Source organism: Anser brachyrhynchus, assembly GCF_964034855.1.
Source record: "Anser brachyrhynchus genome assembly, chromosome: 11".
Classification (NCBI taxonomy): Eukaryota; Metazoa; Chordata; class Aves; order Anseriformes; family Anatidae; genus Anser; species Anser brachyrhynchus.
The window spans coordinates 1,600,868-1,619,813 of record NC_137706.1 but is presented as its reverse complement, the minus strand read 5'-3'; the positions used below and the strand labels follow the sequence as shown (position 1 = coordinate 1,619,813).

Here is an 18,946-nt window from a genome sequence, read left to right as displayed (position 1 = left end):
AAAGTCTAATGGTGAGTGGAGACTAACAGTGGACTATCGTGGCCTGAACGAAGTCACGCCACCACTGAGTGCTGCAGTGCCGGACATGCTAGAACTCCAGTATGAACTGGAATCAAAGGCAGCCAAGTGGTATGCCACAATTGATATCGCTAATGCATTTTTCTCCATCCCTCTAGCAGCACAGTGCAGGCCACAGTTTGCTTTCACTTGGAGGGGAGTCCAATATACTTGGAATCGGCTGCCCCAGGGGTGGAAACACAGCCCTACCATTTGCCATGGACTGATCCAGTCTGCGCTGGAGCAGGGGGAAGCTCCTGAACACCTGCAGTACATCGATGACATCATTGTGTGGGGTGACACTGCAGAAGAAGTTTTCGAGAAAGGGAAGAAAATAGTCCAAATCCTTCTGAAGGCCGGTTTTGCCATAAAACAGAATAAAGTTAAAGGACCTGCACGAGAGATCCAGTTTTTAGGAATAAAATGGCAAGATGGACGCCGTCAAATCCCAATGGATGTGATCAACAAAATAACAGCTATGTCTCCACCAACTAGCAAAAAAGAAACACAAACTTTCCTAGGTGTCGTGGGGTTTTGGAGAATGCATATTCCAAATTACAGTCTGATTGTAAACCCGCTCTACCAAGTAACCCGTAAGAAGAATGCTTTTGAATGGGGCCCTGAGCAACGACAAGCCTTTGAACAAATTAAGCAGGAAATAGTTCATGCAGTAGCCCTCGGGCCAGTCCGAACAGGACCAGATGTAAAGAATGTGCTCTACACCGCAGCCGGAGAGAATGGTCCCACCTGGAGCCTCTGGCAGAAAGAACCTGGGGAAACTCGAGGTCGACCCCTGGGGTTTTGGAGTCGGGGATACAGAGGATCTGAAGCCCGCTATACTCCAACTGAAAAGGAGATATTGGCAGCATATGAAGGAGTTCGATCTGCTTCGGAAGTGGTCGGTACTGAAGCGCAGCTCCTCCTGGCACCCCGACTGCCGGTACTAGGCTGGATGTTCAAAGGAAGGGTCCCCTCTACGCATCATGCAACTGATGCTACATGGAGCAAGTGGGTTGCACTGATTACTCAGCGGGCTCGAATAGGAAACCCCAGTCGCCCAGGAATCTTGGAGGTGATTATGGACTGGCCAGAAGGCAAATACTTTGGGATATCACCAGAGGAGGAGGTGGTTCGTGCTGAAGAAGCCCCCCTGTACAACAAGCTACCGGAAAATGAGAAGAAATATGCCTTGTTCACTGACGGGTCCTGTCGTATTGTGGGAAAGCATCGGAGATGGAAAGCTGCTGTATGGAGTCCTACACGACGAGTTGCAGAAGCTGCTGAGGGAGAAGGTGAATCGAGTCAGTTTGCAGAAGTAAAAGCCATTCAGCTGGCTTTAGATATTGCTGAACGAGAAAAGTGGCCAGTTCTCTATCTCTATACTGATTCATGGATGGTAGCAAATGCCCTGTGGGGGTGGTTACAGCAATGGAAGCAGAACAACTGGCAGCGCAGGGGCAAGCCCATCTGGGCTGCGGCATTGTGGCAAGATATTGCTGCCCGGGTAGAGAACCTGGTTGTAAAGGTACGCCATGTAGATGCTCATGTGCCCAAGAATCGGGCTACTGAAGAACACCAAAACAACCAGCAGGTGGATCAGGCTGCTAAGATTGAAGTGGCTCAGGTGGACCTGGACTGGCAACATAAAGGTGAATTATTTATAGCCCGATGGGCCCATGACACCTCAGGCCATCAAGGTAGAGATGCAACCTACAGATGGGCTCGTGATCGAGGGGTGGACCTGACCATGGACACTATAGCACAGGTTATTCATGACTGTGAAACATGTGCTGCAATCAAGCAAGCCAAACGGTCAAAACCTCTTTGGTATGGAGGACGATGGCTGAAATATAAATATGGAGAGGCCTGGCAGATTGATTACATCACACTCCCTCAAACCCGCAACGGCAAGCGCCACGTACTTACAATGGTGGAAGCAACCACCGGATGGCTGGAAACATATCCTGTGCCCCATGCCACCGCCCGGAACACTATCCTGGGCCTTGAAAAGCAAGTCTTATGGCGACATGGCACCCCAGAGAGAATTGAGTCAGACAACGGGACTCATTTCCGAAACAACCTTATAGACACTTGGGCCAAAGAACATGGTATTGAGTGGGTGTATCACATCCCCTATCATGCACCAGCCTCTGGAAAAGTTGAACGATACAATGGACTGTTGAAGACTACACTGAAAGCAATGGGTGCTGGGACATTCAAAAATTGGGATACACATTTGGCAAAGGCCACCTGGTTAGTCAATACCAGGGGATCTGCCAACCGAGCTGGACCTGCCCAATCAAACCTGTTACGCACTGTAGAAGGGGATAAAGTTCCTGTAGTGCACGTAAGAAACATGCTGGGTAAAACAGTCTGGGCTACTCCTGCCTCAGGAAAAGGCAAACCCATTCGTGGAATTGCTTTTGCTCAGGGACCTGGATGCACTTGGTGGGTAATGCAAAAGAATGGGGAGGTCCGGTGTGTACCTCAAGGGGATTTGATACTGAGTGAGAATAGCCCATGAGTTGAATTGTAGTATGTTAATTATTATATAATAATGTATGTCATCACTACCATGATTGCTATATATCATAGATGAAAATGGTGATTAATTAGAATGTATTGGACAGAGTGTAACCTGAGCATGACATAAATGGTATGGAATAAGGGGTGGATATCTGTCCTGGTTCCAGTTAGGACAGAGTTAATGTTCCCTCATAGTAGCTGGTAGGGTGCTATGTTTTGGATTAGGATGAGAAGAGCGCTGATAACATGCTGATGTTTTAATTGTTGCAGAGCAGTGTTTACACCAGGCCAAGGACTTTTCGGCTTCTCGCTCTGTCCTGCCAGCGAGCAGGCTGGGGGTGCAGCAGGAGCTGGGAGGGGACAGACCCAGGACAGCTGACCCAAACTGGCCAAAGGGGTATTCCATACCATCTGACGTCATGCTAAACAATATATAGGGGTGGCTGGCCGGGGTGGGGGGGCCGGCTGCTCGGGAATAGGCTGGGCATCGGTCAGCGGGTGGTGAGCAATTGCATTGTGCATCACTTGTTTTCTTACACATTATTATTGTTAATACTATTACCATTATCACTATTATTATTATTATTGTTATTATTATTTTCCTGTCTTAATAAACTGTCTTTATCTCAACTCACAGGCTTCACTTTCCCGTTTCTCTCCCCCCATCCCAGAGAGGGAGGGGGGAGGGTGAGCGAACGGCTGTGTGGTGTTTAGCTGCCAGCCGGGTTAAACCACAACAGTGGGGTAAGAAGAATACAAAGGGTGGTAGGGGGAGCTGGTCTGATGTATCCAACTTGAGATATCATAACAGAGATTATCTTCCCACTCTGAGATTCAGACTACTGAATGCTGAACTGGAAAAGCATATATTTTGTTTAAAGTGTTGCTTTGTGTTAAGCACCTACTTAACTATTTTCCCAAACTGGTACTTCTATCAGGTTTTATTAGCACTCTTAGCACCCTAAATAAGATTGGAGTAAAGAAAGGAAGCAAAATTTTTCTGAGGAACACATCAGCTAAATGACTTTCTTCATCCCTGAAGAAGGTTCTAATGTTTTTTGTTGTTGCTGTTGTTGTTGTTTTCTTTTTTCTTCAGATCTACAGAGGAACTGAAGTGATACATGAGCACTTAGCAGTAAACATTTTTAATGGAGACCCCTATCCCCAGCTTAATTTCTGCCGTCAGTCCTATTGCATTAATCAATACTAGTGATGCTCCTAGCGGTTTCATTGCACCCTGTGAACAGTCGTGTTGCTTGGGATTACAGAAACATGCCTTGAGTGAATTTTGATACTCAGATTTAATAACAGGAGATCCAATATTGATTTTAATGGGAAATTGTTCATGTATGCGTGCGCACATCTGTCTTTTCATGTGCACCAGTTTCCTGTGCACTGAATAGTCATGTTCCAATCCAGCACTGGTGACTGCTGCTATACTGAAAGATTGAGTATCAGAAATGGTACAAACCATGATAATAGTAATTAGAAGAAAGTGATTAACTGATTAATGTGACCTTGTTTCACTGCAAATTTTATACAAATTCCTCAGATGTCTTTTTCTTTCAGCGTTACTCACACGTTCAATTTCTACCAAGCATTCTTGGCAGTATGAGTATTCACAAAATGTTAGGCTGTAACACTGTCTGTCATATGATAGTGCTTTTCTCTGTTTGGATGGATGCAGGTCTTAAAACTGGGCTTCTGAAGTTAATATTTGTAGTTATTCACAATTCCTCTTTAGGGTGCAATGTACCCAGAGACAAATAGGTTAAGTGCAGCCTTAAAAAGGCAAATGGCATCTGTAGAGTTACAATGTTAATTCTACTGGTGATATTTACAGTTATTCGTGATTGCATAGCTGAATTTCATTTTTAGTGAATTTAATACTTCACCAACACCAGAAAGAGACATAGATGCTATTCAAACCCATTTCAAGCCATTTTTAGAGGGTTTACATAGGTCTTTAGGACTCTGCTGGAGAGTTCAGGCCCTGGATACAGCCTTGGTTGTTTTGCTTTCATTGCATTCCTCCCATTTCCACAGACAATGCCTACAGAGTGAAGGGATTGGGTTGTGCATGGTCCTATCTTCCAGACGAGCTTCATCAAAGCACAAGTGAAAAGTAATTAAAAAATAATAAAAAAATAATAATCTAGAAGCAATTTCAGCATTATAAGTGACTATTATAGTGACATATATAGTGACTATTTTACTGTATTTAAGTGAAAATTTTAGGAGTTTTTTTCAAACCAGACATCTAACCGCTAACAGAAGCCACAGGACAGAGATGTTTACAAGTATGTGTACTAATTCATTACTTGTGGTTCAAGAAAAAACATGTCTTTGACATCCCCAGAAAAATCAGCCTAATTATTTCGCAGGCTGTTGAGTTGCAGTATTTGAAGAAAGGTTAAGGGGTCTTGAGTTTAGAGGTAGCCAAATTAAGGAAGAAAATTAAACTGGCTGGTGAGCTTTAATTTCTAATGGTTCATAAATTTCCAGGTCATAAGCACACCTTTTTTATTTTATTTTTTTATTTTTAATCAAGAACAGATTATTCCTTGGCATATGGGATCTTAAAATTCTCATGTGTTCTTAAAGTAAGTTTCCTTTAAACAATGCACTTTTATTGAGATGCTTTCATGTAGTCTTCCAAAGTTCATCAACACAATACAAGGTCAACACACCCTTGACTGGGTCAGAAAATATCACTGCCTTTCTTCTCCCACTACATTATGACATGAGAGCAGACAAGAAACACTGTGATGAAGCTGGTGATCTTTCACAGAGATATGGCCTTAGACCTTCTGCTTTCAATATGTTAATAGAAACCTCTTCCTGCAGGTAACTGACTTTTTATGTAAGAGGACTTTTTGTTATAATTTAATAAAAAAAACAGACATCCAAAAGCTGTATCTATATAAATTACTACAGACTGCTCCTATAAAAAGTGCATAAATTAAAATATAGCATGGATAACAATTTTCTTTAATAGCACTACCATACATTTCTTAAACATGCTTCCAGTTAGCAAACCTTTCTATGACTTTTCCTAGCTATAATCTTTCAGCAGAAAGGACTGTAGCCATAATCTAATACCTCCATCATATGGATAAAGTGTTTGTGTTCAATTTAAGAACTATTTTTAAAATGATTGCACAATGAGGGTGCATAAATTTCTGAAGCCTGCCTGAGTTTGCACTAACACATGATACAGACAAAAGATTCATAAAGCAGTTATATTCAATATTCATAAAATTTAAAAATAAAATAAAACAAAATCTTACAGCTCTACTACTCTGAAGATAAGGAATGTTGTCTTAAGCAGTATTTACAGATGTACCTTTGTACACATACCAAGAGAATGAGATTAATTCATGGACTTTTGGATAATACACAGCAACAGCCACTTTCCATGGAAGCAAATTCTACTATTCTGCGTGCAACATATAGAGCAAGACATACTTGTCCTCAGGGTTCCAGGTAACACTTGCTCTGTGTTTGTTGCCTTTGTGTTGTGACAGCAGCAGGAGCTGCTACTGAGAGTGGCTGGACTATGTTTGTCCATGCGGGTGGCCTCCCAGGGGAACCCAAGGCCACAGGAGGGGTGGTTGCCGCCGGTCAGGACACAGCCATCCTGTACATGCTGCCCTAGGACTGAGGACCTGATCGTACAGACACAACCAACATTTTACTGGAAGCAGTAAAAATAAAGGAAATAAATCCTTCTCCACAACTCCAGTGAATGACAGAAGGCCTAATGTGTCATTCTTACAATGAATTTATGGTTAGACATAGGGAAACATTTTCCAGCAATGAAGATAAATAAAGCACTAAAACTGGTAATCTGGGGATGATGTGGAGAACGGAACATTGGAGGTTTTAAAGTACATGGAGGTTTTTGGACTACTCCCAGGCATGTTGAGGGGGAGATGCTCCCGTGATTTGGTCTGGGGAACAGATTAGATCACTCTCAGGGTCTTCTGTGGTTTCCATTCTGTTCTGGCCCAAGAAAAACAAGCTGGGGTGCACCAAGTTGGTATCAAAGGCACTTCTTTCTTTTTTTTCTTCTTTACTCCCAACTCTGCTAAATCAGCATCTGCCTAGTTGGACAGATCTGTATGTACACATACAAAAGAGGAACAGAAAGAGGATTTGGGACTTCACGTTGTAAAACTCGACTCAAGGAAGTTAAGAGGAGAGCAGCGTGCATAATAAGACTGATCATCAAATGAAGCAAATTAGTACTGCTTTGCTTGAAACTCGAGTCAGCCGAGCAGATCCAGAGAGCAGTCGCTGGTCCACTGCCAGCCGTGAAACAGGCCCCAGTGGGGGTCACCTTTATTCCTCAGACCCAGAAGCATGTAGAAGGGATGACCCTCTCCAGGAGCACAAGGCATCACACAGCATCTGCTCTCCCCCACGCCATCTGGGCTGGGGAAGCGCTAGTCAGAGGCTTGCGCATCATCTGCTTGCAGCACTTGCGAGGACGTCATCAAGGCCCTCCTTTCTCGTCAAATTGTCCCTGCGCTGTGCTTGCCATCACCCCTCCTTCCTCAGCCCACACAGTCTGTCACCCCGGCCTGTGCAGCGGGGATTTGGACTCTGGAGCATGGAGCACATTAGGCATGGTCTGAGGTATTCCTGTTACATCGGTGTAAATTGTGGCTGCAGTCCCTGCAACACAGAGATGTGGTAAATGGCAACCCTCACGATCCCACTCAGTTATCAGGGAGGCCCCTTGCTGCTCCAAGGCAGGCCGCAGCCTGGCTTGACCAGCCTTGTCAGGCACAACTGCCTCAGGAGAGATTTCCAAGCCCTCAGGTGATACATTTGAGCACAAAAATAAGCTGGAAGATGACATTTCTCTCAGAAAGTGAAATAAATGGCCCTGGCATCTCACAGGCTCAGTGAGAGAGTCAAAAACAATTTCAAACGGCCCTCTACCACACGTGTGGCAGAGAGCTCTGTCAGTGAGTCCCTGGGCTTTCCTCAGGCTGAGGCGCCTAGGTGTGAAGGACAGACTTTGCCCCCGAAGGCAGGATGGGTTCTGCCTCCCACCACAGCCCGCTCGCTTTACTGCTGGCACCTCCTCTCCGCCCTGAGGATGGCCGCTCGGCCTCTTCCGGAAGGTTCTCTGTAGCCCATGGGCTTCCCCGAGACAACATGGTGACTGTCTCCTCATGCACGTGCAATAAAGCATGAGGTGCCCCAGGGTATCCCGAAGACAGTGTTTATGTAGAAGATTTGGTCATCTGAGGACACCTAACGCAAACAAATGTGGTGTTTTAACAGCAGTAGGGGAAATTTGGGCCGAGGACAGAGTTAAACCTCAGGAGTTTGTGGGAGTTTCAGTGAATGATGAATAGGCCTAAACGAACTGTGTACATTTGTCCCCTCACCTCTCCGCTGTGACTTTGGCAGTGTCCGGTATGACAAAACGCTGTGGAAGCAGATCATAGAATCATAGAATCATAGAATATCCTGAGTTGGAAGGGACCCTTAAGGATCATCAAGTCCAACTCTTGATACTGCACAGGTCTACCTAAAAGTTCAGACCATGTGACTAAGTGCACAGTCCAATCTCTTCTTAAATTCAGACAGGCTCGGTGCAGTGACCACTTCCCTGGGGAGCCTGTTCCAGTGTGCAACCACCCTCTCTGTGAAGAACCCCCTCCTGATGTCGAGCCTAAATTTCCCCTGCCTCAGCTTAACCCCGTTCCCGCGGGTCCTGTCACTGGTGTTAATGGAGAAAAGGTCTCCTGCCTCTCGACACCCCCTTACGAGGAAGTTGTAGACTGTGATGAGGTCTCCCCTCAGCCTCCTCTTCTCCAGGCTGAACAGGCCCAGTGACCTCAGCCGTTCCTCGTACGTCTTCCCCTCCAGGCCTTTCACCATCTTCGTAGCCCTCCTCTGGACACTCTCCAACAGTTTCATGTCCTTTTTATACTGTGGTGCCCAGAACTGCACACAGTACTCGAGGTGAGGCCGCACCAGCGCAGAGTAGAGCGGGACAATCACCTCCCTTGACCTACTAGCGATGCCGTGCTTCATGCACCCCAGGACACGGTTGGCCCTCCTGGCTGCCAGGGCACACTGCTGGCTCATATTCAACTTGCTGTCAACCACGACCCCCAGATCCCTCTCTTCTAGGCTGCTCTCTAGCGTCTCATCGCCCAGTCTGTACGTGCAGCCAGGGTTTCCCCGTCCCAGGTGCAGGACCCGGCACTTGCTCTTATTGAACTTCATGCTTGATGTCCTTGCAGCCTTTTCACACTAGCACTGAAAATCCTCAGTGGTCCAAATACATCTAAAATATTTAGGTGCTGATGCAAACTACTTCTAGAAATGAGGAGATTCTGCCAGCCTTGGCACTGTCTACTGAAGGACTGCAGGAAGACTCAAAGTCTAGGCAGGTAAAATTCAAGTAATTAATCTACTGATTAAGTATCTTAGGATGAAGAGAAGCCATGAATTGCAACTAGTTTGTTTTTTCACAGCTGTACCCTTAGCAATGTAAGTGTCAGCTGACCATCAGTATGAAAATCTACCCCAGTGAGGCCAGACTGGAATGTTTCAGGTTTTCATTAAAATTAAATGAATTTAAGTCTGAGTGTGATTCTATCTCTAAATCATTCTTTGTGTTATGTACCTTTTACTTTTCCTAGAGAGTCCTTGGATGTTATTTACTGTGAACTATTTTTCATGCTATAATCTGAACTGACGGCTACAAGGCACCTATTTATACATGGCTTTTGTCTCTCTCTCTGTTCTTATTACCTGATGCCAGGGGAACTAGTGTGTGTCATGTTCGGTAACAATTTTTTTAGAAATCTCTCTTTCTTTTCACTTCCGCAGCATACAATCTTTATGAATGCTGTGTCGTTCCTCTCTTTTAAATGTCTTGGTAACAAAATATAACGGATTGCTTTTTCTTGATGAATTCATAGACAGAGGAATATCGGGGAGATCAAACTCCTTCTGGTTTCAGGTTAAATTCAGACAATACGTTAGGCTAGGAATTGATTAGCATATGGAAAAGCTGAAATGTTTTAAAACAAGTGTTTTAGGATTTGGTTGTTTTGTTTTTGTTGAAAAATTGACACAACTCAACAAAAAAATTGACACAACTCAACAAAAATATCATTAAGTCAAAATATTTTATATAATATTTTTAATATTTTATATCCATGTTTCATATGGACCACAGAAGATTCTTCCATCCACCCTTATATCCAAAATAAGGTATCAGTTTGACTGGACCACATCTGGGGAGAAGGTGTCTTAGATCAAAACAGACCAGAAAAGTCAGATGAGTTTGGAGTTCTTATTTGCCAGGTGTTGTAGCTGGGGAGAGGAGGGAGGCCTGTATTACTCCTCCAAGTAGCTACTTAGTCTGCAAGTACCTAGAAGGCTATTATCCAGAGACAGTTGGCCTTGTGCCATCTCTCTTGCACAGTAATTCCCCTCTGCCTTTCCAGCTATTTTTCCAACCCAGCAAGTAGCTCTTCTGCTTTCACGTATATTACTGGTGTCACTTTAATTTTGGTCAACATATTTATCAGTATAACACACCTGTCTTAATGTCTGATGCATTTTATAAGTCTGTAAATACTGCAAAATGTACTGTACTGGTTGTCAACAGCATTGTGTGTTTGAAGACATTTACACCCCAGCAAAATCAGGGTAAAATGAAACTAGTACTGTTAAATTACTCAGTGTTTTAATTTCTCTTGGGTAAAGATCCTTAGTAATGTAATATGGCTGCAATCCATTAGAGTCCAGCTACACCGCTATTATGCTAAAGTATATTGTAGTCAGTGGAGTGATGCTACTGTGCTCTGGCAGAGAATCTGGTCCTCTTTTTGCCATCATTTGCTCTGCTGAACTGAGTAAATATGGCAATTCCTTGGATTGTTAGTAAGAAGGTCACTTTTACTCCATTCGTCCTTGTCCACTCTAATTGAATGATCCGTCTCCAACTTTCAAACTTTTCCCTTTAGATTTGACCCCATGGCCAATGGAGGAAAAAAAAGTCAGTGGTACATCTAAACTATGTACATGAGTGCATGTAAAACAAAATGCTAGTTTTGCTGTCAGTAACAAAGAAGGGATGCTACCGCTACCTTTGACTTCCTAGTCCAGATGCCTGTAGCCCACGTGTAGTCTAATAAAGAGCTGCCTTCAGATCAAGACATGCAGACAAGACCAAAACTCATGTCTCTACATGAAGAAAGACATTGTCTCTCCAAGGCTCTTTGTATGAGATTCCATTGCATAAATAGCTGTTTCCAGTGTTGTTTTATGAGTCCTTACCCAGATTGAGTTGTTTGGCCTCCAACTCTCATCCCAAAAATGTATGGATTTCTCCTGGGTACCATATCTTGTACCATATCTGCTAGCTACATCCAGATGTGTTGAATACTCAAGGACATTTAAATGGTACTTATAAAAACAAACAAACAAAAAAAGAATTTCCACTCTATCAGTGCTTTGTGACTTTTGAGGGAAAACAAGCCTACATATCTTGGGTAATAAGTCTTGTGGTTTTGCAGATTTTGGTAAAATGGCTCCGCACCTGCCTCTGTAATAGTCCTGTCATCTTCACAGGTGCCTACAATCATTGCTGCTCTTGAATTCAAAGCCCATGTGCTCCCCAGCCCTCCCACTGCATTTTTGCTCACTCTCCGTGCATTCTATACAGGGACATGTGTTGTGGGGTGCTTTGCAATCTACATCTGGCTAGCACAGAGTAGTGAGGCAGGGCTAGTCCTTTCCCTCCATGCCTTATGGAGCAATTAGCTCAAGAAAAGATCGAACAAGATACTTGCAGAGACTGCAACTTACTAGGTCTTGTAGTAAATTTACATCCATAAGGAGGTAGCTAGAGGCAAGTCTGGAATTTGTAGCTTCACTCTTGGGATAGAAACACATTGTAAACGTTTCTAAACCTAAAAAAAGTTTTTTAAACCCCTAGTCCCAAACAATGAACTCCAGTTTTAAAAAGCTACCTAAAAGTGAAATTCCTCACTGGAGGATCTATTGCTGATGTAATTGGAATCATTAACAAAAGTGATACAATTTACCTAGTATGCCTTATGCGTTGGGTGTGACTTTAAATTTGGCAGAGAGAAACACCTGTGGTTCTCAGTGTGTTGTTAACAAGGCTGGTTTCTTCACTGCTGCTTCTTTTTGGTAAGACTTTTTACTTCTTGCTGTAAAATTCTTCACGTTCAGGGCAAAAGTTTGTCTCTTCTTACATAATATTCCAGTGAAAACTTAGCATACCAGGCAGCAACAATTCAATGAGTTACAATTGATCGTGTCACTTTCTGAAGGACATAAACATGCTTTGATGTTGTGTTTTTCAAGTTTAGTGTTGTAGTGCCACTACAGTTATTATTTTGAATCTCTTCTAGAAAATGTTGGCTACATATGGTGTGCTTTAATCCTGTGCGTCTTCAGTAGAGGACCTCAAATTGATCTGTTGACTAGAAGGTGGATTTAATGTCTGGTTTGAAGCAGTGTGTAATTCTAGGACAGAACAGTAATGATTAACGGTTGTTATCAGTTGATCGTTGATGAATGGCTTAAGCAAAATGAGATTTTGGAGTATCAGTCAATTTTTCTGTGGATTCCTTTCAATGTAATGGTTGACATCCTTACTGGCCTTCTCTAGTGAAGTGTTGAACGTGCCACAGAAAATGAATTTCTTCGGTCAGCTGTGAGGAATATTGGTAAGGTAGGGGGGAGGAGAAGGCAGTATCTTAACGTTGCTTGTATTTTATCTATTGTTTCCATGCTTGAAGTCCTTTAACAACTTTGATGCATCATTTGCAAAGACTACATTCACACAGAGTATTTACAAACCAAAGAAACTGTGCTTCTGGAGTTTTAGAAATGTTATCAATGGTTATGCATAAATAAGGAAGCAACCAGAAGATCAAGAAGCCCAGGTGATTTCTGTTTAACTGAAAGTACCACTGGAAAAAGGGAGGGGGCACAGTTAGCAAAGGGGGGGAAAAAAATGTAGAAAAGTAATGGTGGTTGTAAGCTGCTGTGAAACAACATATGCTAAAGAAAATTGCTTTTATATTTTTTGTTTTGTTTGGATAGTTTATTGGTTTTATAATGAATCACATAGAAATAGGGGAAACAGCAGCAAAGACCTGCAGTGAAATACTGCTGAGACTTATAATGCAATGTAAATGCACACAAGTGTTAAAATACATTGTCCCATTTTGATTAGAGGTTCATGGCTACAGCCTGGCTTATCTGTTTACATCTCACACCAATGCATATAAGCCTGCGGAGTATAAAAATAACTGCGTTTTGCTCAAGCACACTTGCAATCCATCTTCTAAAATTAAGAAGGAAAAAAAAAAAAACACCCTCTCAGCCATGGGAATACTCCCAGCCTCGTTAATTTTCAGAAGTCTCCAGTGGGACATCATTTTCTTTTATCTTCTCACAAATAGCCTATAGAATCATATGCATCTTGTACTGGTTTGGTACTGAGTGGGCTACAGCTATGTATTATTTAACATTTTGGACAAGCTTTGGTTTCATAAACAATCAATCTTCTGCTGTGTGTTTCTGCTCTTGTGATTAATGAAGGTTACGAGCCTATGATTGTGAAGTGCCTAGGGTTCTCTTCCTTACCTAATCCTGCTTAAGTGCAGTTTGGTCTGATTTTTTTCTAGCCTTTCTTTTGAGCTAATAATTCTTCTCTCAGATGCTGAATGTCTTCTTGTTACGTATTGCCAGGGCAGTGTCCATACACAGGGAAGCTACAAAGCTCACTTAATGCTGTCATTCCCTGTATTTATTGTTGGGGGTTCTGGTAATGCAAAGTGCCTAGGGTCAAAGGGACTACAGCTTTTAGTTTATTTTTACAGGGATTCTACTAGTTTTTCTGATCTATTGACTTTGGTGATCAGTTTGACAAATGAGGACATACTGGACCCATACATGAAACATGAATCTTTTCAATTTCATTATGAACCTTTGTTAGGATGTTGTACAATAATCTGTTGTTCAGCTATTCTCTGGTTTTCACAGGAGAAAACAATTAGTGCTTTAAAACTAGTCTCCTTAGATTCCTTTTTAATTGAATATGAGCAGTACATTTGCCTACATTTTACAACTCAGAGTTTCAGAGTGTTAGACAGAATACAATTGACTATGCCCATATAAAACGGTGACTCTGCTGAGTACTTCTTAATCCACAAAGAATGGTGACTATGTGGGGATTTTTGAAAGTGTGTATGGGTTTTTCTTGGTTTTGCTTGAGTTTTTTTGTTGTTTTTTTGCCTGCCTCCTTTGATAGAGTTCCCCTATTGCCTCAGTCCCAATATATTTGCTGCTGATTTCCATGAGATTGTTGTGTAGGTTTCTTTACTTCTAGAATGAAATACCAAGCTGAGGCTAAACTGTAAATATAGTGTGTAAGCCCAATTAGGATAGCTTTCAGCTGAGACTTACTGGTTAAACTGTAGGAGAAACATGTTCAGTTTGTATTTCTTTGGAGTGAATTTATGCATCTCATCTTAAAATGGATGAAACTATATTGATTTGTGTATGTTGAGGACAGGGCCCTTGCTTTAGCTCAACAGCTTCATGAGTTTTGATGAGTTGGATTGTCTTCTCTGTGTGATTTAACTGCAGTGAGAAGGGAGGGGTTTATCTTGATGTCATTATTTGTTAATGTCACTTTGCAGAGTACTAAAATTGCAGGGAGTGATTCAGTGACCATCTCATACAGTCTGTTGACATTGAAACGCGTAGCACTCTGCCCCTGCATGTGTTTGCTTTCCATTCCTTGTTTTTATATCAACACAACATGTGTACACACATGCATGTGATGTATGCCGTTTTATGAAGCTTCAGGAAAATGACTTGGTTGTTGTTCAAAAGTAGGTGGAAATGCAGGCATCCACACAAGCACGTGTTAGAAAGATGGGAGTTGCAACATTTTTGTTTTGTAATAAATTTTTGCTCTCTGACTTTTTACGGAATGGTTTAAAAAAAAAATAACCACCATGAGAGAGATGATGTTCAGAGCAGCATAAGCTGTTCTAATGGCTGACTTCAATAATAATAAAAGACAACAGGGGACTAAAAGGTGTGGTGCGGGAAGCTGGGAAACACATTCCTTTCCCCAGAGGGTGTACTTAGCTTTGTGCCTTTGATCACTTCAGTAGTATCATTAGAGTGCAAAATGGCAGGCACTAGGGAGCATTATGGTAATTATAATGTGATCGTTAAAAAAAAAAAATCAAAAGAAGTTTGAACTTATTTGGGAGTTTTCTCTGATGAAGGGTTGCTCATGGCTGAAGGATAAGATGCTCTATTAGATAAAATATAGAAGCTCCAGTGGGACTGTTCGTGACACATTGACTCCCAGGTTAGCTCTGATGCAGAACAGTCTGTACAGAACAGACTTTATTTACAAGTTCAATAACTTTAATCTGTGCATGCACTTTATCATTACTCGCTATTTGTCTTGCAGTAGCACCTGCAAGCCCTTGTTACTCAACTAGATCCCACTGTGTCAAGAACTGTACAAACATGGAATGGAAAAAAAAAACAGTCCATGGAACACAAAAGGCCTAGAAAGCCTTTAGGCAATGAGACTGCAACATGGTTGCTGGCACTTGGAAAATCAAAGTATTTGTCAAATGCATTGCAGTTCACTACACAAACATTACTGTAATTTACTATGTAATGTTATGGAGTGGGTTTGTATTTTTATGTCTTAGTTCTTAAAGAACAGAGGAATTTAAATGGCAGTGTTTTTTTTAGTTTATTAGTAGTGCCTTGGCACTGTGGAGTCAGAATTTGCTTTGCCGTGATCTCAGAGAATACACTTTTTCAGTCAGATGAGCTACTGTTGGTTGGGGCAGAAGGCCAGATGAGTTAACATTTACATACATTTCTGCTGTTTTCAAACCTTGGATGTAAAGCTGACAGCAAAGGCAATTTCTACTTTCTCTGTCTCTAGAGAGCCAGTAACTCCATGAAGAATGGTGCCAATTCTAGCAACTAGTGGGATGTGTGTTTGTAGGTGTGAATAGGAACGTGAGCTAAAGGTTTTCACACAACTTCAAGCTTTAATTTCAGCGTTCTGAAAGCATATTGTTTGGTGTTAAGTAAAAAGGCTAGGTCACTAATAGAGCAAAATGCAAGTCTTTAATGTAAAACAAGAAAACTGTAGACTGAGAGGTGCCTTGTGCTTTCTATATAACCTGTCTAGATAAAACCAGTGCAAGTACCTAATGTAGCAGCCTTGCGTCACCGGTATTGTGTGAAATCTGATAATGAGCAAAGCTTTTAAATATGCTTTTTACTACCTCATCACAGGCTGTATTGATTATGATCATGTGCAATATCCGTAAAACAAAGTACAGCAGGTAAAAGAGAAAAATAACCAAATTTGGGGGCTGGGGGTATTAAAGTTCCAGTTGGACACACAGAACAAATTTTGTTGTAATATAACAAAATAGAGTATTTCAAACAAACTGTCTTCTCATCATCGTCAGCCAAAACTGACCGCCCGCATAGTATTACCATTTCCATTTTCTGCTCATTTTCTTTTGTTCGTATTGGATGCATTGCCTGTTTTCCATAGTTCATGGATGTCTCGCTGTGATAGAAGCTTGGAGAGCAGCAAGCACAGCTCGTTTTCAGAAATGGCAATTATAATGAAAAAAGGAAAATGTAATAAAATGATCCTGTTGCCCCAGACTCTGCAAGGTATTCCATCAAACCTCAGTCAGAAGTGTTTCTTGTATTGGTCCTTCACCCTCCCCTTTTTCTTTTTGCAGCAGCTCTAAACATTATGGGATAGGTGGCATATATAGATACATAAATCTAATTTTTTGGCTTGCTTTACTGGGCTGAGAAGACTGCCTCCCATAGAAACAGTTAGCAGTTCACAGGGCAGAGCTAGAGTGTCTTTGAGTAGTGGTGGTAGTCTGTTTGGGCGAAAGGCAAGAGGGGTATGTATTCTTTTTGTGCTGACAGCAAGGATGACTTTCACTTCTTGATTTTTCACAACATAAAAGAAGAAAAGAGATCATCAGTTACAGAGATGTTGCACCTTATAAGAGCCTGACAGCGAAGCAGGAGACTGTGTTTTCCAGGGTAATGGGTTTTCCAAACCTCTGTTGTGATGGCCAGTCACTTGCTCTTGGCTTTCCTTCTGTCTTCCGTGAGTAGGATAGGGTTTTTTCCTTGCTTTTGGCAGTGGGAACCTGTGTGTGCCCTGCGTTGTGAATGTCTCTTACTCATTTATTCATGTATTTATGTTCCTATTACCCACAACTTTTTTGCATTTTTTCATTTTACACATGAACTAGCTGAGATCCACAGAGGTCTTTAAAAGCTGAGCTTCTATTTTAGTGTCTAACTTACCACAAGTTTCAATGGGGAATTAATAGCCTCCGTATCTTTATGGGCCTGGTACTAAATGATTTGCCCAAAGAGACATAGGAAAATATAGTGAGCTATTTCTCCGAGCTGTTATCTCCTAACTGAAGGACTGTATCACACTTCAGCACTCACAGTATTATAATAAGTCTTAATTCATTAATGTTTTTGAAAGATCTTGTAAACCTCTTAGGAGCAGAGCTTTGCGAGTACAAAGTGCTATTTTATTCATGAACTTCCAAAACCTTCCGTACTTTTTTTTTTTATTTTAAAAAAAGCGAGTGTAATAGAAGGCAAAGTTGAACATTTACAGTCTCAGGATTTTGATGTAATTAGGGGAAGGAAGGAAATAGTAAAATTCAGAATCTTTCATGAGAAGTCTGAGACAGAGGGTAGCAATGAAACTAAATGAGTCAAAAAGATAAAGACATGCTGCAGTGTTACCCATGTAAGAGTCCAGGTTATTTCAATCTATGTCATTTTCAAGTGAATTCCCTTTCTCCAGACAGCTTTTAGTGGCCACAAGACCCAAGGCCAAAGCAGTCTGATAGTTTCCCTCAGTTAATCCAGAAAATAAAACCTTTGCCATTTGCAACTTCTACAGTGGAATAATTCAAAGGAAAAAGGGTAGAAGTTTGGGACTGCTATATTTGGAGTGCCAGAAGAGGGCAAAATATATGAGACAGTGAGGAAAATTATGCAAAACCAGAGGCTGTAGGAAAATAGGAACCAATTAAAAAATATCCACAATCCTTGAAAAGCAAAAAGGGTATAATCCTGAGCCTTGGGAAACTAGTAAGTTGATTTTCTTCATTTCCTACTTTTAAATAGTTGCTGTAACTTCAGCTGTGAAAACAGTTTCAGTCTTTCAAAAAACAAACTCCAGGATGCCTTCTGTAACACAAATGAGGGCCATAATAGCAGAACCAGCCCAGATGCAGCCCCAGTACCAGCTGATGCTCTTTCTTAGCTGTAGCAGGCTACAGTATGAAGAATTCGTAAGAAAAAAAAAATTATTAGTGCAATTGACACTACTTTGATTCTTTAAAGATATTCTTTCTTTAAACCTAATGGGCTATTCTTCAGCATATGAACTCTGTGAGGAAGATTGCTGCGGTTTCTCATTTGGAGTACATCAACACTGTCTGTCTGATTTCACGCAGGAATGCTAATTGGCAGTATCTGCAGATAGGGACTTCACTGTGCAGAGTTGAAATTATGGGATGAAATTCAACCCTGAAGTGATATTTTCAACATTACATTCTGGGAGCTGTCAAAAGAGTGAACAGTCATAGGAAGAAAAGACTATTGGGAAAAATGAGATTGAAGTATGAATGCCCCCACCTCATAGTGTAGCATTGGCTAATGCCCATCTACTGCTGAGTGACTTCAAGGTCACCTCAGTACATGTAATATACAGACTCCACTTTAAATGCTGGATGACAGTTTACAGACAGATTGGAGAGTGTACCAATCTGCCAATTGTGCATTTTCCTTTTCCAAGTTTGGTGTCATTGAGAACTGTTTAGCTTCATTTATTAAAAGTTTTCAGACTGATCACATTGCAGTTCACGTCCAAAGGTCCAGCACCTGTCTGAAGTGAGCTTCATGCACATGCGTACCTCTTGGATTCATTTATGCTTGCAAAGTTGAAGTTAATGCTGTCAGCACTACCATAAAATAAAAAGTAGCAGCAGCACTCCTCCCCTATACTTTGTAGTTTAAACGTGGATGTATATAACTCCCTGCATCGCTAATCATAGAACAAAAATGTTTGTGGTATTACATGCTAGTTATGGCTGCTTTGACTGATAGCCATAATGGCAGAAAGAATTTTGACTGTGAAATGAGGTGCTTGTGGTGGGAGCTCTGCCAACATACCAAATCGAGCGGGAGGTCTGAGCACACTGTAAACTGGTGTTCCATATGC

At 41.7% G+C, this 18,946-nt stretch overlaps 1 protein-coding gene across 3 annotated transcripts in view; it reads left to right on the top strand.

The window, feature by feature from the left end:
- The window catches only part of LOC308200795 (uncharacterized protein), a 392,363-nt gene that overhangs the window by 199,569 nt on the left and 173,848 nt on the right, over nucleotides 1-18,946 (top strand). Inside the window, exon 1 of one of the 3 annotated variants that reach the window (XR_013955814.1) lies at nucleotides 10,118-11,781. The exons of 1 other annotated variant lie outside the window; for it this stretch is intronic. The gene's annotated coding sequence lies outside the window, so the exon portion shown is untranslated. Of the gene's footprint in view, nucleotides 1-10,117; nucleotides 11,782-18,946 lie in introns of those variants that run through there. One more of the 3 variants, XR_013955813.1, reaches the window with a different exon arrangement.